The 24,032-nt window shown below is 39.2% G+C and overlaps 1 protein-coding gene across 7 annotated transcripts in view; it reads left to right on the forward strand.

Moving 5' to 3' along the window:
* The first annotated feature begins 7,001 nt into the window (after positions 1-7,001).
* Positions 7,002-24,032, forward strand: part of LOC137234558 (plexin-B-like) — an 846,294-nt gene continuing 829,263 nt past the window's right edge. For all 7 annotated transcript variants that reach the window (XR_010947817.1, XR_010947815.1, XR_010947816.1 and 4 more), the window contains exon 1: positions 7,002-7,204. The gene's annotated coding sequence lies outside the window, so the exon portion shown is untranslated. The remainder of the gene's footprint in view (positions 7,205-24,032) is intronic.

Consider the following 24,032-nt stretch of genomic DNA (forward strand, 5'->3'; position numbering starts at 1 on the left):
TTCTTATTTAGTATCATAGTGAGTGAGTTGCAATCTGTTATGATTTTAAATGGCACACCTTCTAAATATATTCTAAATCTGCGGAGAGCATATATGATCGATAAGGTTTCTAGCTCAAAGCTATGATATCTAGACTCAGCTGGTATAGTTGTTTTGGAAAAGTACGTTATTGGATGAAATTTCCCATCATCCTGCTTTTGCAGAAGCACAGAACCAAAGCCCTGACTGCTTGTATCGCAATGAAGGTGTGTTTCACGTTTGCGATCATATATTGCTCACAGCGATGAACTTACTAAAATATTGCGTAATTCCTCAAATACCTTAAAACATTCCCTTGAAAACCTAAATTCAGCATCCTTGCGTAGTAAATCTAAGAGTGGCTTAGCGATTTTAGAAGAAAGGACAAATTTTCGAAAATAAGAAAACAAACCGATACAAGAGTGGAGCTCTTTATGATTCATTGGGACTGGGTAATTCGCAATTGCCTTAATATGGATCCTCGAAGGCTGTATGCCTGAAGGAGTAACTTGATAACCCCAACACTCAATGACGTTGTAGCAAAGCTTGCACTTCCAAGCTTAAGTTCCAAATTTTTTTTCATAAGTCCTCCTAAGCACTTTACGTAGGATCTTAATATGACTTTCAAGATCACTTGACGCTATTAATATGTCATCATTATACACAATGATTTCTTTTGCATCAATTCGGTCTCGGAAGATGTTAGAGACAAATTTCTGAAAATTAGCCGGTGCATTCTTTAACCCAAATGGCATTCTAAGGTATTCGAATTGCGCATGTGGTGTGACAAAAGATGTTAATGGAATAGATCCCTCATCCATTGCTAACTGATTGAACCCATCTTTCAATTCCAAGAGAGTGAACCACTTTTTTCCCGACATATAATTTATTCAATCGTCTATTAGGGGCAATGGAAAATTGTCGCGTACTGTTTTCTTTTTCAAAGCTCTGTAATCGATGCACATACGAGTTTCGCCACTCCTTTTTTTTACCAGGAAAATCGCAGAAGCATAAGGGGAGTTACTAGGTCGTATAATTTCGCGTTTCATTAAATCATCAGTGATCTTTTATACCTCTTCCCTATCCTTAAACGATAATCGTCTTGGCAAAGGATAGGAAGGTATATCATCCGTTCTTCGGATTGTCATTTTATAGTCATACGGTTTTTTTTCAATTGATGTAGGCGATAAATATTCACTAGACAACACTTCCATTACTACCCCTTTTTCTCGTTTAGCCAAACTGGGGCCTATATCTATTTACGACTGAAAAACACTCCTATCTCTTTCACAGCTGAATCAAACAGATCCGTCATATCATAGGGGTAATTGCCCATTTCTTTTGAGTCCTGCTTATTATGATCACATCTGTCATATACTTCACTTAATGTAGGATTATTACCATCTTATTTAACACTTAAGTCACCATCAACAAATCTATTAATAATCGAATCAGATATATGTTTTTCGATCTTTATTTAATTCAGTATTTCTAGAAGGTACCTTCTATTTTACGTTTTTATTAAATTCATTTGATATTTCATTTAATTGCATTAAGTGAATGTTAAATTTTTGCAAAAAATCTCGACCAAGAATTAATGGAAGAGTTACAGTTTCATCTGGAACTATTATTACATTAATATTTCCAATTAATTTACGAAAATAAATTGCACACAATACTGTGCCAAAAGAATATATCCTTCTTTTACCAACGCCAACAATTGTGTAGCCTTTGCCCGAAATGACAGCTTAACAAATTTTTCAGCAACTGATCTTTGCATAAGGCTAATAGAACTACCGGAACCGAAAAGAGAGATGATATTTGTAAAACCTGTACATCTGTTTCGATTTTTATCGTAAAAGGCCACACTTACCTCTTGCTGAGATTCTAAAGGAACATAGTCATCCATGGATACGGCTGCAACTTGAGATGTTTGGGTTTTCTTCTTTGTACAATTGCGATGCATATGTCCTAGTTGGTGGCAAATAAAACATGACCCGGCTGGGCGTTGCGGCTTTGGGCAGGCCGCCTTTGCCTTTACTGCGGTATTTGATAACTCTGTTCTCAATGGTTTGCGCACACCAACGCTGTGACGACGTTGCTCGTAACGTTCCATTCGGTGTATGAGTTCGCTTATGGTATTAGCGCCATACAAGTTGCTTATATTGTTGCTGCTGTCTGGGATTCCGTCCACTATAATGTCTACCAACTCCTGCTCAACTATATCCGTTTGGGCAGCGATTGATTGCATTGCCACCACATAACTGACACACGATTCTTACAGATTTAATTTGCGTAAACGTAGCTGGCGATAGACCTCCTGTCGAGAGCAATTACGGCGAACATTACGCATAATAAAAGATTCAACGTGGAGTAATCCGTTAGGCATTGGTTCAAAACGAATTGTTTCGCTGTCCCAGTCATGCATAGGCGCAATGCTAGGCATTTATGTCTTTCATTGTAGTTGTTAGCATCAGCATAGTCTTAAAACTGTAAAAACCACCGATTTATATCGTAGTGATTGTCGCCACTAAACTTCGGGACTGCTGCATCAAGTTCGTCGAAATGGATGTACTTTCCTATACGCACGACCGGGCCAGACTCCAATTGCTAGACTACACCTTGGAGCTCCATTACTTCTTTACGTAGCTTCAATAATCTTAACTGCTCTTTAAGGTGGTTTGTTTCTCCACTTGATGGTGTGGCTTCAAGGCCAACAGATACGTCAGAAGCAATAGTTGGGCTTATGGCATAGTTTGCAGCGGATTCATTCATATGAGGCTGAGTGGAACCATATCAGGCAACGTTGTTAGTATTCTCACTGGACATTACGACGGTCCCACCAGAGGCATCGGACAGCATAACAGCGGAGGAATTACGATTTACAGCAGTAGTAGTAACAGCAGGCAATGTAGTGGCAGGAACACCGTTAAAACAGGCAATGTAGTGGCGGAGGCAGCAGCTGATGTAGTGGCAGAGGCAGCGGTAACGGCAAGAAATGTAGTGGCAGCGGCAGCGGCAGGCGACATAGTGGCAGAGGTAGTGGCAGCAGGCAATGTATTGCCAAAAGTACTAGTTACAGCTGTCGATGAAATGACAGAGGCAGCAGGAGCACCAGGAGCAGGCGGAGGTACAACAATGGTGCTATTTTAAGAATCCTTAGGTTTTCTTTGTGTATCTGTAGATTTCTGCTCCACTGTCGATGCGCATATAGAGGGTAGCACCCCACACCTGAGGATACAATCTGTTTATTTTAATTTAAAACGATTTGATATATTTCCTTTGCTTTATTTTGATTTGAACAACCTCTGTGTTTCTCACTTACGAGTATATTCAAGATAAGGTCAAAGAGCAAACTGCTGCGGAAAGATAAGCATCGGTACAAAAATGTTTGCTGGTGGTGCAGCGGGTATAGCATATTGGATGGTGGATATGCCAGCTGATGTACTCAAGATTGCAAACAGCTCCCGCAGGCAAGTATCCGCGTGGCGTGCGCAGCGGCTTCGTGGATCTAATGTGTACCGATGGTCCTTTGGCTTTATATCGTGGTGTCACACCAGTTACGTTACGTGCCTTTCCCGTTAATTCTGCCTGCTTCTTTCGCATCCAGATAGCAAATAATGCTTTCGAGGCTATCATCGCTCTAATAAAGTAAAGAATTTAATCTAAAAGACTAAAAATAAAATTTTTTTATAACAATAAAATATATAGTGCACTTATAAATCTATGCAGTTTTCACTATTTTAATTTATATAAAAAAAATAATTAAGTATTTTACGTATGATTATTGCTATCATACTGAATTGTTGTAACATTATTAGTGTACACAACCTATATACATAAGCAGAAATGGTATCAAAATGATGAGATAGCTGAGCAGCTATTTGGAGAATTACAACCAAGATAGCCAAATCATAAGCAGCGCTTATTAGAGGCATGGCTAAGTTCTTTCAGGAAAAAGCTAAATTTCATATTTATTATATTGTTTTGTTGAGTTGTTGTTGTTAAAATAATAGTGCTTCGTTTCATCCAAAAGGCGGGATTACTCAAGAGTTGTTATTGTAATTGCAGAAACAGTCTCCAAGTCTAAGCGGCTTTTATGGTTATGGGCAAATCCAGTTTCCGAACTAGTATTTTGGTTATAGTATGAACTCCGTTGAAGTTTTTTTACCCTCCATACCTACAAGTCTGCGGTGTCTTTCTTGTTGTTGTACTAACGATAAAAACTCTGTTGTTGTAGTTGTTGTAGCAGTGCTTTTGCCCATCCAATAGGTGCGACCGATCATCAATGTCCTCTAACGGGAGTCCAACGAAACTTGTTTTTTCAACCGGGCTGGACAAAGTGAGAGGGGTGTTAGAAGCGTTGGTTTCAAATTATAATTAAAAAGATGCTTGGTGACTTGTGGGGACACATTCCAAATAGGATATAGATTTTGTAAGTCGGGGTTGATTCTGGATAGGTAAGAGTTTAACCTGTTACAGTATCCAGATCGAAGTTGAGCTAGAGTGACCGCCTGCCTCCGAGGGAGACTGCGTTCCTCTTCTGCTAGCTGAGTATTTTTCTTTAACTACCGGATTCTCCGGGCAATTCCCGGTATGGAGGTCTGACGCCTGTTTGTTTATATCACTGATCCTCATCAATAAGATGTCTGCTGGGATGCCCAGCTTTCTGGGTATTCAATAGAAACTGTTTGTTCAGCATTTAATTTCTCTCCCTAATATGGACTACTCACGCCTTATTGTGTACGTGGTGTTCTGGGGACATAAGACGACAGCTATGGCGGTTCTGAGGGCAGTATTTTGGCAAGCCTGTATTTTCTTCCAGTGAGAAACCTTTAGGCTTGGCGACCATATCGGGGACGCGTAGCGTGCAATCGGATGTCCAATAGCTTTGTAAGTGGTAACGAGTGTTTCCTTGTCTTTACCTCAAGTGATGCCGGCAAGAGATTTGAAGATTTTATTACGGATATGGATTTTAGGAATAATTCGGTTGCATGCTCTCCAAAATTTTGATGCTGATCGAACGTCACACCCAGGATTTTTGGGTGTAAGACAGAAGGTAGCGTTACTCCATCGACGTGGATGTTCAATATGGTCGACATTTGGCGCATCCATGTTATAAAGTCGCCGATTTGGTCGGTGACAATGTCAGTGACGCGAAGCGAAAAAATTGGAGAAATCAGGAGATAGTTGTTTATTTTATTACCTATCTCATCGATGGGTGGCCCGGGACCTGTAGCCATAATCGTGCAGTCAGGGGCTTCGATATATAGAAGTTAAACAGAAGCGAGGATAGGACACAACCCTGTGGTACCCCTTGTCTGATTCTTCTGGGCTTAGATGTTGCGTACCTGAATTGTACCGATGATTGTCGACGAGACAGACTATTTGCGATGCACCTTTGTGGTTCGAAGTAATTCACTATGTCGTTCGAGAATCAGCGATGTATAAGAACATTTAAAAAAAGTAACACAGAGGTATAATTATTATAGTTATTAAAAAATCCACAATAAAATTATTATTTTTTTCCTATTACTCAGAATTATTTTTTGACATAAAATTAAGAAAATAAGGATTGTAACGAAAGATAGTGACAAAACTATAGTATAACTATTAGTCATAATCAGTGACTCATTTTAATAATTTTTTTTCTTAACTCGAAAAAATCCGGTTAAAAACTATTCCTTGGTGAAGGTATATGGGACTCCGGGGATTCCCATACCATTTTCAGGACGAATCATGCATCCTTTTTCAAAAAAATCCACACAAAATTAAAAAACCGGGTATTTATTTTATAAGTCCGAAAATAAAAGTTAAATCCAGACTTATATTTTTTATTAACAGAATAAAAGTACGACCTTATAACTAAGATACGAATCATCCAAACGAAATGAATCCTTTATTTCTCGTAGATATCTGGATTTGAAACCTTTAGGGAACTTTAAAATGTTTGCTTCTATCACTAGAAACTTGTTATCGAAAAACCATAACCAACTGTTGTTGTTGCTGTAGCGATAAAGAAACTCCCGAACGTTTCAGGAGAGTTATGGATGTTGATGGTCTTTTGCAGGATAAATATCCGGTATGTTCCGGTAACAAGCACCATTAAGGTAGAAGCTCGACCATGTCGGGAAAGATTTAATTTGACCACATTGAACCTTCTAGGCCACACCAACATTTTTTCTGAAGGACTTTAATTACAAAAGGAATAACTGTTCTGGTCCCTGGCTATAATTTGTATAGGTTTCGCTTATGTTTTATTTGTTCTTGTAAAATTTTTTGACGAAATATATGTACATTGAACGAAGCTCTAAATATAACCGTTATGTCTACGGAAAATTTCAATCTTTTTTTTCCCGTTATGCTAAGACTTTTACTCAAAAATTATAAAAAAAACGACAATGAAAAAACGAAGTGAATGAAGCAAACGCGACCCAGAAGCAAATGAATATTTTGACAGCATAAATGAGTGTTCGTGATACTTTGCGTCGCTATATAATACGAAAAAACTTAAAGCTGCAGACATTGGTGCTTTTTCGGTAACCGTATCGGTAACCTTATAACAGTTGATTCGACCAACCTTATGGAAATCAATGCAAACGATTATTGGTGCCGCTTAGGTCGTAACCGTATCGTAGCCAACCAATTGGTTTTTGGTTTATCGTCGTAACGATAAACAGCTGATTACGTTAGGGATACGACTACAGCGATACGACATACGGCACCAATGACTCCCGCTTAAGACAATCACCTACAAACACCGATAGTCACTGAGAGTCACCGAAGTGAATGAATGCTCTTATATGATACGAATTTGGTTTCACTTGGGTGAAAGTAACTCCTCGCTTCGTTTTGCGTTATACATAATAACGCCGTTAATGTGAATGTCAGTGAATGCGACGCAAACATTCACTGTGACATACATTATACGGGCCTAAATGTTTTAGCAACGATCTTTTAGTCGCTGTCATGAAATCACTTGTTCCCAATCATTTGCCTCCTCTAGGCATAATTTATGTTGATGTTTTTTAGTACACGGGTAAATTGTTTAATTACAAATCAATTATACAAACTGCTCATTTAAAGAGATGAACCAAGTTATTTCCATGATCAGACTATTCTTTAACATGCCTATACTCACATACATGGAAGTACTCTAGGACTGACTATGTTTTCGCAATTAAAGGTAAAATAAAATTGAAAATAGTTTCAGTATTGTGTAGAGGAATGCTGCTATATTTTACTGGAAGCAACAATGTAGATCACCATTTCTTGAAAATGTCGCAGACGTATGCTATTAAATGTTTTGGAGTTGCTTGGAAAAGTCTTAGAACAGCGATAGCGGCAAATGCTAGTTAGGTAAATTGCACTAAATTTGGTAACGTTGTAAAAGACGGTGCACCACCTAATTTTTATCGAAAATTATCGGTAATTCTAGGTAATAGTCTAGTTGAGGGGTCGACTGCTAAAACGCTACCAAAAATATTGAGAGAGGTGTCAAAAGACGCGTATTAATCTCGAGAACAATAATCCGATGGCGGAAAAGAAAAATTTTATCCATGTCCGGAGATATTTGCAGTTGAAGTTGGGGATTTCCATGTGGTTGTTGTTGTGTTAGTACCCCCAAAAAAAATTGTGCATCACCGTGGCGGTAGCCACGGTTACACCACACACCCGGACTTGGCATGGCGTAGCCCAGGGTTATTTTTTATAAGCGCGGCCGAAGGCCGCCAACGTAGAAAGGTGTTCTGCGCAAAAATACTATGGATCCGACCCCCGGTTTCGGAGGTACCCGCGGGTCTTTTTTCGGTTTTTCGTTAATATCTTTTGAACGCGTTAAAATTTTTATTTTCCGCCTTCGGATTATTAATACTGATGTCAAGACGCGTCGTTTGACACCTCTCTCGATGTTTTTTGACGCGTATTAGCAGTCGACCCCTCAACTAGACTATTACCTAATTCTATACGACAGCATGACACTGCTAATACGCATCCAAAAATGGTAGTAGTGCAGTTTACGGTACCCACCCTAAAGTTGGGCAAAGATTTTCGAGTGAGGTATCAAAAGACGCGCATTAATATTTAGAACAATAATCCGAAGGCGGAAAAGAAAAATTTTATCTCTGTCCGGAGATATTTGCAGTTGAAGTTTGCGATTTTAATGTGGTTGTTGTTGCGGACTTGGCATGGCGTAGCCCAGGGTAAGTTTTTATAAGCGCGGCCGAAGGCCGCGAACGCAGAAAGGTGTTCTGCGCAAAAATACTATGGATCGCACCCCCGGTTTCCGAGGGACCCTGGGTCTTTTTTCGTTTTTTCGTTAATATCTTTTGAACGGGTAAAAAAAGTTAACTTCCGCTTTCGGATTCTTGATCTAGACGTGAATACGCGTATTCTGATACCTCACTCGAAATTGAGCCAAATTTCGGTGGGTACGGTAAACTGCACTATTACCCCAAAAATAACAAAAGAGGTGCCAAAAGCCGCGTATTAATCTCGACAACAATAATCCGAAACCGGAAAATAAAAATTTGGTGTAATAGTGCAGTTTACGGTACCCACGGAAATTTGGGCCAAAATTTTCGAGTGAGGTATCAAAAGACGCGTATTCACGTCTAGATCAAGAATCCGAAAGCGGAAGTTAGCTTTTTTTACCCGTTCAAAAGATATCGTAATAGTCTAGTTGAGGGGTCGACTGCTAATACGCTACCAAAAATATCGAGAGAGGTGTCAAACGACGCTTCTTGACATCAGTATTAATAATCCGAAGGCGGAAAATAAAAATTTTAACGCGTTGAAAAGATATTAACGAAAAACCGAAAAAAGACCCGCGGGTACCTCCGAAACCGGGGGTCGGATCCATAGTATTTTTGCGCAGAACACCTTTCTGCGGTGGCGGCCTTCGGCCGCGATTATAAAAAGTAACTCTGGGCTACGCCATGCCAAGTCCGGATGTGTGGTATAACCGTGGCTACCGCCACGTTGATGCACAATTTTTTTTGGGGGTACAAACACAACAACAACCACATGGAAATCGCCAACTTCAAATGAAAATATCTCCAGACATATATAAAATTTTTCTTTTCCGCCATCGGATTATTGTTCTCGAGATTAATACGCGTCGTTTGACACCTCTCTCGATATTTTTGGTAGCGTATTAGCAGTCGACCCCTCAGACGACCTCTGGTAAAAGTCTAGTTGAGGGGTCGACTGCTAATACGTGTCAAAAAATCTCGAGAGAGATGTCAAAAGACGCGTATTAATCTCGAGAATAATAATCGGAAGGCGAAAAAGAAAAATTGTATCTCTGTCCGGAGATATTTGAAGCTCAATTTGGCAATATTCATGTGGTTGTTGTTGTGTTAATACCCACAAAAAAAATTGGGGTTGGATTTTATATAAGGTGCCACGATTTTCAAACTTTTGTTGATTTGTAGGGATAGAGGGGGTCCTAAAAATCACAAAATTATCGTCCGCAACTCTAGGAAACTCTTAGGGCCGATTTCACCAACTCGACTTAGGCTAAAACTTAGTTGTGACTTAAGTTAGTCCAGATTTGCGGCTTAGTTTTTTTTCGGTTTCACAAACTTAGTTACTTAACGAAATTGACATACAACAACCCTATCAACTGTTTTATACATAGTAGTATTTTTTGCTACTCTTTAATTTCACGCAACCCAATCCATTTGAAGTATTGTCAGTTACGGCTGTCAGCTGCACAACTTATAATAAAATTATAATAAAAATAATAACATCTCATATGCGGGTGTAAGCGGTTTTGGTAGTTATTTAATGTATGAGAGTGGTACAAGTGGTCTGCTACCTGCAAGCTCTCTGAATTCAATTGGCGCTAACACTGAGGCGACACTTGTGCACATGCATCCAGGTAATGTGCCACAGAAGCAAGCAATGCAAGAGCAACTACAACGTTGTATCTCGATAAATTTATATTCGGTGCTGCGAGAATAATATCAAGGGAAGGATCAACAGGTGCCCGAGGTCGCCGTACTGAGCCAAGTACACCCATTGAAGAAAGAGAGCCAAGCAGTAAAAAGCAGAAACTAAGCGAAGATGATGCGGGTAAGTAACATTGAATAATCGATTAGACAGGCTTGATCTGTATAAAAATATTGCCAAAAACTCACTTGGAGAATTCTCCAAAGCCCTTCTGGTCTTGTTTACAGAAGACCTAAATTTGTATGCTCAAAAACCTCGGACAGGTTTTCGCCATTGCAGCACAATAAAACCTTGCTAGCTGTAATAACGTAACTCTTTTTTTTTTTTCTGCAGCAACTTCGGGCGCAACATCAAGCACTGTTACAACAACAGCAGCGTCCCCTAATAGCGACAGCACCGGCGATTATAGCGAAACAAATAACCCATCTGCAACAGTTGCAGCAGCGCCGGCGTAGAAATGACAGATAGAAAACCGGCGTGCATGTGAGTTAATGCGCGTCAAGTTCGATGCACTTGTCATAGCAGGAAAGGAACACCCAAGTAACATCGTGCAAGCTTTATTACGCTTTGTAAAACATTCACGCCCAATAGTGTTGTACAGTCTTAGCAAGGAATTGTTAATGGACTTGTATGTAGAGCTGAAAACCAACTCTAATGTCACAAATTTGCATTTGACTTGAAATTGGCTACGTTACTATCAAATATTGCCCAATCGCACACATCCTGAAGTAAATATGAATGGTAATAGTGGTTACCTCTTGACTGGTTATACCATAGGCTAATATTCTTAGTTTATTTAGAGTGTGCAAACAATTATATTCAAATTAATAATATATCGGACGAATATATACCACGGTTTTAAGTTTACTTTTGCTGTAATTATTTTTAAATTGGTTTTACTTCCTTTAATTGGAAATCAAATCCACAACCTCAACCTCTTAGGTGCTCCTCCCATTTCGCCCGCTTGTGTTCATCCACAAGCAATCTGATGCGTTGGTTTATATCCCTTATTTGGGGGTCGCCTGGGTCGAGCTGTCTTATAAGGTCACGTTCTCTTGCTAAATTTGCGGCCTCCGCCGGGAAGTGGGCCGAATTTCGGGAATTCTCCCGGCGGGAATGAAACGTGCCGAGGCGGATTCAATGACCTTGCGGAAAGCATGCTCCCCTTGGCGGGCATCAGTCGGGATAGGGAGGGCAGCAAAGAGGTTGCCTGTAAAAGAATTGTATTCCTCCCACTTTCCTTTTTTAAATTTTTTGAAAGTGCGTTTATCTGTAACGATGAAGTCGGCGGTTTGCTCGGACGAAATAAGTATAGGCGGGTGGTCGGATGCCAATGTTACCATCGGCTGCCAGTTTACGAGTTCTGCGCTCACGATTGAAATATTCGGCGAACTGTGACAGCTTCCTACCATGCGTGTGGGGGCGTCTCCGTTTATTGTGCTGAACGTCGTTTCTTCTATTTGATCCGCCAACATCTCACCCCTACTTTCCGCCCGCCATAGATCGTGATGGGCATTGAAATCACCTAAGATAATGCGATTGTTGCCAGTGAGTAAGGCGCTAATATTAGGGCGGTAGATGGTGATGATTTCTAGGTTTGCATCGCCTGACCGGACAGATAGGCCTTGAAGTTCTAAGACATTGTCCCTGCGGTCGATGCCAGGATCAAATATATATATATATATATAATATAATATAATACAGGGATGCACCTTAACGTTAAGCTAATCGTTTATCAAAAAATTTCCACCGTTTCCGTTGAAACACTTCGAAATATTATCGATAAAGAAATTATCAAGATAAATTGTATCTCGTTTTTAACCGAAACGAAAAGCTTTCGTTAACGTTAAAAACGTTAACGAAAACGTGATACTTTATGTTTGAATTATGCTGGCAATGCTATAACCATGGTGAAGCCGTAAGGTGGCAACAACGAGCGCACATACACACACAAACTCTATGTAATTTGTTTGTGTAATTCGTTGGTGGTAATGTCAAAAATACTCTGAGAAATGTTCGTACTGTCAAAATTCATGAGAAAAGTTGCAATCAGCTTGGATAATGCTTTCACCTTTAATGACTCCGCCATCAATCAGCTTTGCCAGCATAGTTTTGAAATTAATAATCAACATAAACGATTTGATTTCGTTTTGATATGGCAGAAAACGAAACGAAATCATTTCGTTAATTTGACGATCTTAACGTTAATAAACGAAACGAAATGACTTCGTTTCGTTTATTAACGTTGATTATCGTAACGAAATGATATCGTTTCGTTGGTTAAGCATGCCTGATATAATATATATAGATATTGCACAGAGTGGTGTATGATAAACGCGAGGCCGCCTCCATTTCCGCTCATGCGATCTTTTCTGTGGACATTATACCCAGAACAGGTTTGCAGTGCAGATCTTGCTATGAGTTTAGTCTCTTGAATCGCAGCAATGCGAATATTGTGCCGCTTCATGAAATCGACTATCTCTGTGATCTTCCCAGTTAGTTCATTACAGTTTAACTGCAGAATACTGAAGTGCATAGCGGGAAACGTCGCCACTCTGGGAGTAAGTGACGGGTGACTACCGCTGGGTTGAGGAAGGCCAGGACGCAACTGCTGTTGTGGCCCTGGGACTGGGGGTCCTTGGGCAAGCATTGGGGTACTCGGTAGATTGGGGTTTGCGACCTGGCAACATGACGCAATGAAACCCGTCGGGGGGTTGCCGTCGCGGAGAGCAGAACATCTAGGAAAGTGGCACCGCCCAAGGCAGGAGCTTCTTTGGGCGGATGTCGCAAACATATATATTCTGTGCTGGCAAATGGTGCAAACGGTGAGTTGTTGGCGCCGCTGGGCGCGAGCAGCAGCGGGTACTAGTTGTGGCTTGCTGAGCAGCTTGGCTGCTGGAAGGTAGTGGGGGGGGGGGGGGGCGCTAAGGCGTAGACTACGGGACGCCCTTGGACGTGAACAGCAAGGAGCCACAAAATATTTATAAAAGTTAAGTGGACGTCGGGTTTTGGGATCAAGCCCAGAACAACCTGTCCGATGCAACTATCCCTTACACGAGACACACTGAACAGAGTATGACCGTCCTAAAAATATTCTTTTCCGTCAGGTGCAGCAAAATCATTTCTCAGGAAATTAAGAAAACAAACCGATACAAGAGTGGAGCTCTTTATGATTCATTGGGACTGGGTAATTCGCAATTGCCTTAATATGGATCCTCGAAGGCTGTATGCCTGAAGGAGTAACTTGATAACCCCAACACTCAATGACGTTGTAGCAAAGCTTGCACTTCCAAGCTTAAGTTCCAAATTTTTTTTCATAAGTCCTCCTAAGCACTTTACGTAGGATCTTAATATGACTTTCAAGATCACTTGACGCTATTAATATGTCATCATTATACACAATGATTTCTTTTGCATCAATTAGGTCTCGGAAGATGTTAGAGACAAATCTCTGAAAATTAGCCGGTGCATTCTTTAACCCAAATGGCATTCTAAGGTATTCGAATTGCGCATGTGGTGTGACAAAAGATGTTAATGGAATAGATCCCTCATCCATTGCTAACTGATTGAACCCATCTTTCAATTCCAAGAGAGTGAACCACTTTTTTCCCGACATATAATTTATTCAATCGTCTATTAGGGGCAATGGAAAATTGTCGCGTACTGTTTTCTTTTTCAAAGCTCTGTAATCGATGCACATACGAGTTTCGCCACTCCTTTTTTTTACCAGGAAAATCGCAGAAGCATAAGGGGAGTTACTAGGTCGTATAATTTCGCGTTTCATTAAATCATCAGTGATCTTTTATACCTCTTCCCTATCCTTAAACGATAATCGTCTTGGCAAAGGATAGGAAGGTATATCATCCGTTCTTCGGATTGTCATTTTATAGTCATACGGTTTTTTTTCAATTGATGTAGGCGATAAATATTCACTAGACAACACTTCCATTACTACCCCTTTTTCTCGTTTAGCCAAACTGGGGCCTATATCTATTTACGACTGAAAAACACTCCTATCTCTTTCACAGCTGAATCAAACAGATCCGTCATATCATAGGGGTAATTGCCCATTTCTTTTGAGTCCTGCTTATTATGATCACATCTGTCATATACTTCACTTAATGTAGGATTATTACCATCTTATTTAACACTTAAGTCACCATCAACAAATCTATTAATAATCGAATCAGATATATGTTTTTCGATGTTTATTTAATTCAGTATTTCTAGAAGGTACCTTCTATTTTACGTTTTTATTAAATTCATTTGATATTTCATTTAATTGCATTAAGTGAATGTTAAATTTTTGCAAAAAATCTCGACCAAGAATTAATGGAAGAGTTACAGATTCATCTGGAACTATTATTACATTAATATTTCCAATTAATTTACGAAAATAAATTGCACACAATACTGTGCCAAAAGAATATATCCTTCTTTTACCAACGCCAACGAATTGTGTAGCCTTTGCCCGAAATGACAGCTTAACAAATTTTTCAGCAACTGATCTTTGCATAAGGCTAATAGAACTACCGGAACCGAAAAGAGAGATGATATTTGTAAAACCTGTACATCTGTTTCGATTTTTATCGTAAAAGGCCACACTTACCTCTTGCTGAGATTCTAAAGGAACATAGTCATCCATGGATACGGCTGCAACTTGAGATGTTTGGGTTTTCTTCTTTGTACAATTGCGATGCATATGTCCTAGTTGGTGGCAAATAAAACATGACCCGGCTGGGCGTTGCGGCTTTGGGCAGGCCGCCTTTGCCTTTACTGCGGTATTTGATAACTCTGTTCTCAATAGTTTGCGCACACCAACGCTGTGACGACGTTGCTCGTAACGTTCCATTCGGTGTATGATTTCGCTTATGGTATTAGCGCCATACAAGTTGCTTATATTGTTGCTGCTGTCTGGGATTCCGTCCACTATAATGTCTACCAACTCCTGCTCAACTATATCCGTTTGGGCAGCGATTGATTGCATTGCCACCACATAACTGACACACGATTGTTACAGATTTAATTTGCGTAAACGTAGCTGGCGATAGACCTCCTGTCGAGAGCAATTACGGCGGAACATTACGCATAATAAAAGATTCAACGTGGAGTAATCCGTTAGGCATTGGTTCAAAACGAATTGTTTCGCTGTCCCAGTCATGCATAGGCGCAATGCTAGGCATTTATGTCTTTCATTGTAGTTGTTAGCATCAGCATAGTCTTAAAACTGTAAAAACCACCGATTTATATCGTAGTGATTGTCGCCACTAAACTTCGGGACTGCTGCATCAAGTTCGTCGAAATGGATGTACTTTCCTATACGCACGACCGGGCCAGACTCCAATTGCTAGACTACACCTTGGAGCTCCATTACTTCTTTACGTAGCTTCAATAATCTTAACTGCTCTTTAAGGTGGTTTGTTTCTCCACTTGATGGTGTGGCTTCAAGGCCAACAGATACGTCAGAAGCAATAGTTGGGCTTATGGCATAGTTTGCAGCGGATTCATTCATATGAGGCTGAGTGGAACCATATCAGGCAACGTTGTTAGTATTCTCACTGGACATTACGACGGTCCCACCAGAAGAGGCATCGGACAGCATAACAGCGGGGGAATTATGATTTACAGCAGTAGTAGTAACAGCAGGCAATGTAGTGGCAGGAACACCGTTAAAACAGGCAATGTAGTGGCGGAGGCAGCAGCTGATGTAGTGGCAGAGGCAGCGGTAACGGCAAGAAATGTAGTGGCAGCGACAGCGGCAGGCAATTTGGCAGCGGTGAGAATAGGCGCCATAGTGGCAGAGGTAGTGGCAGCAGGCAATGTATTGCCAAAAGTACTAGTTACAGCTGTCGATGAAATGACAGAGGCAGCAGGAGCACCAGGAGCAGGCGGAGGTACAACAATGGTGCTATTTTCAGAATCCTTAGGTTTTCTTTGTGTATCTGTAGATTTCTGCTCCACTGTCGATGCGCATATAGAGGGTGGCACCCCACACCTGAGGATACAATCTGTTTCTTTTAATTTAAAACGATTTGATTTATTTCCTTTGCTTTATTTTGATTTGAACAACCTCTGTGTTTCGCTGCCACCGGAAGAAGAAGGCCCGAGAGCAAAAGCGAAGTTGGCTGCATTTCCGCCAGCAAGTGACATTTACCATCTGTCAGAAATGCATGGTATAATAAAATGGGTGACATGACAGATTAAATATAAGTACATTACAACATATAATGTTATATATGCAATTATCGAACTTTTCACTACAGCACTTCACTTCATTTATATGAATATCATTTTTTCTTATTTTCTTAAACGTTTGCGTTTGAAAGGGAGTTCGATCCCTACTTCTGAATAATTGTCACGCAGTAGTTTCCGCACTTACCTTGCCACACACACATTCATGTATAAAATAAAGTAACACTGAATTCATGGATGGCTACGCATGTAAGCGTGGATAATATTAAGTTGTGTTTTTAATTAAAGTTCAAAGCGATTCACAGAGTTTAATAAATAATATTTTAGACAAATATATATTTATTGAAGATTACTATATTTGATTGCTGAAGGCTAAACTTTTCTTCACGGCGGCTACTACACGACTCTTCTTTCTCATTTTGGTACATTAACGACAATTGTAGCGTATGTAGGGTTGTCGTAGGTTTAGATCAGGGTCATATTACAATGGCATTTTTAGTGTTGGATAAAGGTTACGTGACACCGGTGACTACATAATAAGGGCCGTAGTTTGATTCACAATAAGGCCCGTATTATGTATGTCACCGTGAATGTTTGTGTGGCATTTATAACTTCTTACGTATTCGCGTTTGTCCTCCTACGTAGTCACTACGTATTCACTGAAACTGTCAAACCCAATACGAGCCAGTATAGCCACTTGTTACTTTTTTATTTCGGAAAGCTTTGCAGTGCAATTTTTTCGGACAAATACCGTTTTAACAAGATGGCAATATTACAGGGCAAGATAATTGTAAATAAATAAAAACAGCGTAAACCAATATTTATGGTACCAGCGCAAGAACATAAAGCAAACCCTTTGAAGGCCTTTTTGAGTCGCGGATTTGGTTGCATATACAATGTACACTCGAGACATCCATTGGACACCATTAAGGTTCGCCTCCAAACAAGGTCCAACCCCGCTCCTGGTCAACCGCCCTAGTACAAGGGCACTTTCGATTGTGCTGCCAAAACTATAAAGAATGAAGGCGTCACAGGCCTATACAAAGGCATGACTGCACCACTCACAGTTTAGCGCCCATATTTGCGTTATGCTTTGCTAGTTATGCATTGCGTAAACGCGTGCAACAAACAGGTGAAAATGCAAAGCTAACATACACACAAATTGGAATTGCTTGCTCTTTTTCCGGGTTGATGTCAACCGTTATTACAGCGCCTGGTGAACATATTAAATGCTAATTACAAGTGCAGCAATCGTCAGGTGGCGAACGTAAATACAAGGGTATGTAAGATACAGCCTCGAAATTGTACAAGGAAGACGGTATACGTAGGTTATACAAATGGAGCTGTGCTTTCTATTTTCTCACTTACGAGTATATTCAAGATAAGGTCAAAGAGCAAACTGCTGCGGAAAGATAAGCATCGGTACAAAAATGTTTGCTGGTGGTGCAGCGGGTATAGCATATTGGATGGTGGATATGCCAGCTGATGTACTCAAGATTGCAAACAGCTCCCGCAGGCAAGTATCCGCGTGGCGTGCGCAGCGGCTTCGTGGATCTAATGTGTACCGATGGTCCTTTGGCTTTATATCGTGGTGTCACACCAGTTACGTTACGTGCCTTTCCCGTTAATTCTGCCTGCTTCTTTCGCATCCAGATAGCAAATAATGCTTTCGAGGCTATCATCGCTCTAATAAAGTAAAGAATTTAATCTAAAAGACTAAAAATAAAATTTTTTTATAACAACATAGTCTATATAGTGCACTTATAAATCTATGCAATTTTCACTATTTTAATTTATATAAAAAAAATAATTAAGTATTTTACGTATGATTATTGCTATCATACTGAATTGTTGTAACATTATTAGTGTACACAACCTATATACATAAGCAGAAATGGTATCAAAATGATGAGATAGCTGAGCAGCTATGTGGAGAATTACAACCAAGATAGCCAAATCATAAGCAGCGCTTATTAGAGGCATGGCTAAGTTCTTTCAGGAAAAAGCTAAATTTCATATTTATTATATTGTTTTGTTGAGTTGTTGTTGTTAAAATAATAGTGCTTCGTTTCATCCAAAAGGCGGGATTACTCAAGAGTTGTTATTGTAATTGCAGAAATAGTCTCCAAGTCTAAGCGGCTTTTATGGTTATGGGCAAATCCAGTTTCCGAACTAGTATTTTGGTTATAGTATGAACTCCGTTGAAGTTTTTTTGCCCTCCATACCTACAAGTCTGCGGTGTCTTTCTTGTTGTTGTACTAACGATAAAAACACTGTTGTTGTAGTTGTTGTAGCAGTGCTTCGGCCCATCCAATAGGTGCGACCGATCATCAATGTCCTCTAACGGGAGTCCAAAGAAACTTGTTTTTTCAACCGGGCTGGACAAAGTGAGAGGGGTGTTAGAAGCGTTGGTTTAAAATTATAATTAAAAAGATGCTTGGTGACTTGTGGGGACACATTCCAAATAGGATATAGATTTTGTAAGTCGGGGTTGATTCTGGATAGGTAAGAGTTTAACCTGTTACAGTACCCAGATCGAAGTTGAGCTAGAGTGACCGCCTGCCTCCGAGGGAGACTGCGTTCCTCTTCTGCTAGCTGAGTATTTTTCTTTAACTACCGGATTCTCCGGGCAATTCCCGGTATGGAGGTCTGACGCCTGTTTGTTTATATCACTGATCCTCATCAATAAGATGTCTGCTGGGATGCCCAGCTTTCTGGGTATTCAACAGAAACTGTTCAGCATTTAATTTCTCTACCTAATATGGACTACTCACGCCTTATTGTGTACGTGGTGTTCTGGGGACATAAGACGACAGCTATGGCGGTCTGAGGGCAGTATTTTGGCAAGCCTGTATTTTCTTCCAGTGAGAAGCCTTTAGGCTTGGCGACCATATCGGGGACGCGTAGCGTGCAATCGGATGTCAAATAGCTTTGTAAGTGGTAACGAGTGTTTCTTTGTCTTTACCTCAAGTGATGCCGGCAAGAGATTTGAAGATTTTATTACGGATATGGATTTTAGGAATAATTCGGTTGCATGCTCTCCAAAATTTTGATGCTGATCGAACGTCACACCCAGGATTTTTGGGTGTAAGACAGAAGGTAGCGTTACTCCATCGACGTGGATGTTCAATATGGTCGACATTTGGCGCATCCATGTTATAAAGTCGCCGATTTGGTCGGTGACAATGTCAGTGACGCGAAGCGAAAAAATTGGAGAAATCAGGAGATAGTTGTTTATTTTATTACCTATCTCATCGATGGGTGGCCCGGGACCTGTAGCCATTATCGTGCAGTCAGGGGCTTCGATATATAGAAGTTAAACAGAAGCGAGGATAGAACACAACCCTGTGGTACCCCTTGTCTGATTCTTCTGGGCTTAGATGTTGCGTACCTGAATTGTACCGATGATTGTCGACGAGACAGAGTATTTGCGATGCACCTTTGTGGTTCGAAGTAATTCACTATATCGTTCGAGAATCAGCGATGTATAAGAACATTTAAAAAAAAGTAACACAGAGGTATAATTATTATAGTTATTAAAAAATCCACAATAAAATTATTATTTTTTTCCTATTACTCAGAATTATTTTTTGACATAAAATTAAGAAAATAAGGATTGTAACGAAAGATAGTGACAAAACTATAGTATAACTATTAGTCATAATCAGTGACTCATTTTAATAATTTTTTTTCTTAACTCGAAAAAATCCGGTCAAAAACTATTCCCTGGTGAAGGTATATGGGACTCCGGGGATTCCCATACCATTTTCAGGACGAATCATGCATCCTTTTTCAAAAAAATCCACACAAAATTAAAAAACCGGGTATTTATTTTATAAGTCCGAAAATAAAAGTTAAATCCAGACTTATATTTTTTATTAACAGAATAAAAGTACGACCTTATAACTAAGATACGAATCATCCAAACGAAATGAATCCTTTACCAATCCTTTCTCGTAAATATCTGGATTTGAAACCTTTAGGGAACTTTAAAATGTTTGCTTCTATCACTAGAAACTTGTTATCGAAAAACCATAACCAACTGTTGTTGTTGCTGTAGCGATAAAGAAACTCCCGAACGTTTCAGGATAGTTATCGATGTTGATGGTCCTTTGCAGGATAAATATCCGGTATGTTCCGGTAACAAGCACCATTAAGGTACAAGCTCGACCATGTCGGGAAAGATTTAATTTGACCACCAACATTTTTTCTGAAGGACTTTAATTACAAAAGGAATAACTGTTCTGGTCCCTGGCTATAATTTGTATAGGTTTCGCTTATGTTTTATGATTAAAAGCCTAGGGAAAGAGGGTTTCAAATACTTAGCACATATCTTCAACCTGTCTCTTTTCACCTTTGTTATACCCGATAAATGGAAAATGGTCAAGGTGGTCCCGCTACTAAAGCCTGGGAAACCAGCTAACATAGGTGAGTCGTATTGTCCGATATCTCTCCTATCGCACACTAGGCGTATCACAAGGTGCAGTGCTTGGTACTCTTCTGTTCCTAATATATATTAAGGATATGGAAAATATGCTACAAGGAGTTGAAATCTGTCAACTTGCAGATGATACAATGGACCTCTCTATTTTGTCCGACACGTTCACTTAGGTAATTCGGCAGGTTTCCCAACTTTATGTTGTGTATAAACTTCAATGTGTAGTAAGTGATGTTCTGTTTTACACTAAGCCAGTTTAAGCTGTCCAGTAAATCTTTAATTGGGGTATCATACCGTTTTCTTGATATGAGACGCATAATTTTGTTTTGCTTAATTTGTAGCCTGGATATTTGCGAATCAGCTAATGCGAATAGGATTGTAGGACAGTAAATGAAATGCGGCTCGATAATGCATCTATAGACCAGTATTTTGTATTGCATACTAATATGCTTGCATGATCGAAACTTGAACCCTATTTTTTTTTTTGGAAATTTTCCCTTCAATGTATTTTAGATGTTCATCTAATTTTAATTTGTCATCTATAATTATTCCCAGGTATTTTATTCGGATTACTCTTTCTATAGGGGTATTTGCTATTTTAAGCGACACATTATCATCTTGAGTCACTCTAGACCCCATTATCATCCATTTTGCCTTTTCTATGTTTATTTTAAGCATATTTTGGCACAACCACTTATATATTGCCTGTAGGTCCGACTGTATTTTTGAGTCTGCTTCATCAATCGCATTACAGCTTATAGTCAAAAGTGCTTCATCAGCGAATAATCTTATTTTGCAGTATTTGATACAGTTTTTAATATCATTTATGTAAATTATAAAAAGAATTGCTGCAAGCACCGATCCCTGTGGCAATCCTATTTCAAGGTCGACTTCGGGGGAAATCTTACTTATTACAGTTTTCTGTTTTCTTCCACTAAGGTAACTTTTGAACCAGTTAAGCGCTATGGTTCCAATGCCAATATTATACAGTTTTTTTATAAGAATATCTCTGTCTACTGTTTCGAATGCTCTTTTTAGGTCGAGGAAAACTGAAATTTTAAATTGTTTCTTCGTTCTACTATCTTTCCATTCTGCAATTACCAGGTTAAGTGCAGTTTCACACGAGTGTTTTGATCTAAACCCTGACTGCTCATTTACAATAATTTCGTATTTATTTAAGTAATCCAGCAATTGGTTCTTAACTACAGTTTCTATTATTTTCTCATCGCTAGTTAAGGTATTTATGGGTCGTATCTCCTCTGGTTTAATTGTTCCCTTTACTTTTTCCACAGGTACAATTACTGAGGTCTTCCAGCAGTCTGGAAATACACTATGTAAATTGAAAACTTTCATTAATTACCTATGTGTAGGTATAGCCTAAGTATTCCATGCTGTCTTTTAATATACCTTCCGTTACTAATTTCTTTCCTCCGTACTTGTTTTTTAATTTCGTTGTAACTCTCATAAGTTCTTCAACATCTATTTTCTTCTGCATCATCCGCAAATAAACGAATTTTGCAATGTTTTTTACATGATTTAATATCGTTAATATATATTGTAAACAATATTGGTGCCAGTACTTAGCCTTGCGGCAGGCCAATGTTTACATCAACAACCGATGAAATTGAATTTCCAATTATCGTTCTTTGCTTCCTGTTACTCAAGTAACTTCGGAACCATTCCAACACTTTTCCCCTCATACCAATTTTAAACATGAAATCCAACAATATCTCTATAAATTGTTTCGAAAGCCCGTTTTAAGTCTAGGAAGACCGATAACACAACTTTTTTGTCACTTGTATCCTCTTTCCATTCTGCAATTACCATATTCAGTGATGTTTCGCAAGAATGACTTCCTAAACCCGGATTGCTCAGGTATAATTACATCGTGTTTTTCTAAGTATGCTACTAGTTGTTTTTTAACCACTGTTTTCATTATTTCTTCATCCGCAGGTAACGTATTGATTGGACGTAGCTCCTCCGGCTTTACTGTATTTTTAAAACTTTTTCCACAGGTACTATTGTAGATATTTCCCAGAAATTGGCAACAATGAATCGATTATGATTTTTTTTGTAAAAGTGAGCAGTGTATATCATGGCATCTTTAAATACACCATCCGACAAAAGCTTTTTCCCGCCATATTTGTTTTTAAATTTCTTAGTGATATTTATTATATCATGGTTATTTACGCTTATTTCGGCAGCATAAGGAATTATTTCAATGATTTCATTAATTTCGACTATGCTCTTAACAAAGAAATTGTTCAGGGCATTGGATATATCACATTCCTTCTCAATGCATTCATCATTAATTATTATTTTGGTTATGTGTTTTTTGTTATCAGTCCTCTCTGCGAGATCCTTCAAACACTTCCACATCCGTTTCATGTCTCCATGATTATCGAGCACCCTATCTTCCATATATTTCTTCTTTTTATACTTGATAGATTTTAACAAATTTTGTTGTTGGTATCTTGAAATGTATTGTCTCGTGATCTGAAATTCTATGATCACTCAAATTTTCATTTGGTCGTTATTACTAAACAGTAAATAAATTTTTGTAGCTGAGTACTCTGTTATTCTTGTATTGAAGGTGATCCTCTGCAACATAGCCATTTGTGCAAATAAACTTGTTAGCTGATTTGAGAATTTTGACGATACATTCATATTTATGTTGAAGTCCCCCATCATTATATTACCTTCTGATTCCTTTACATATTCAGTGATGATGTCGTTGAGATATAAAATAAAGTCGGCATCACTGCTGCTTGGTGAGTGATAGAGTACCACATATTTGCCATTTTAATGCACATTTCTTGATTTTTATGATAATACACCACACATTCATATTGATGGATTTATTGCACACTGTAACAGCAGCCTTATAGTCTCACCCTTTTCCAACTTGGTGCAACCCTGTTGTCTATTGTGAATGGACAGCAGGTGTTGAAACGAGTTGGAAACGGGGAGGTCGGCTCTAAAAAAAAAGGCGGCCATCTTTAAAAATCTACACAAAGAAAAGGAGACACGGACGTGTAGCAAAAGTAAAACTACAATAATTAATCTAATCGTACAAACTAAAATAAAACTAAAATAAGTGTAAAGCAAATTATAAAACATTTATTATACTAAAAACCAACATAAATAAAGAACTAAAACTAAACTAAAAATACTGTGTTTGCAATTGGTGTTTGGTGTGGAGTGCGTTGCGCGTGCAAAGCGCATAAGGACAATTTTTCAGAGGTTCCGAAATGGAACCTCACATGGCGACCGTGAGGCTGGAGCCTTGCTAGGCAGTGAAAAATATGCAGCAGTGGTAAGTAGAGTGGTTTAGGAAAAGTGGCAGTGGCAGTGGAAAACTAATGCCAACATTTAAAAGAAGCAGAGATAAAGAACGAAAGGACATTGGCTAAATAATAAAACTACCTAA

This window comes from Eurosta solidaginis, chromosome X, assembly GCF_040869045.1.
Source record: "Eurosta solidaginis isolate ZX-2024a chromosome X, ASM4086904v1, whole genome shotgun sequence".
In the NCBI taxonomy this organism is placed as follows: domain Eukaryota; kingdom Metazoa; phylum Arthropoda; class Insecta; order Diptera; family Tephritidae; genus Eurosta; species Eurosta solidaginis.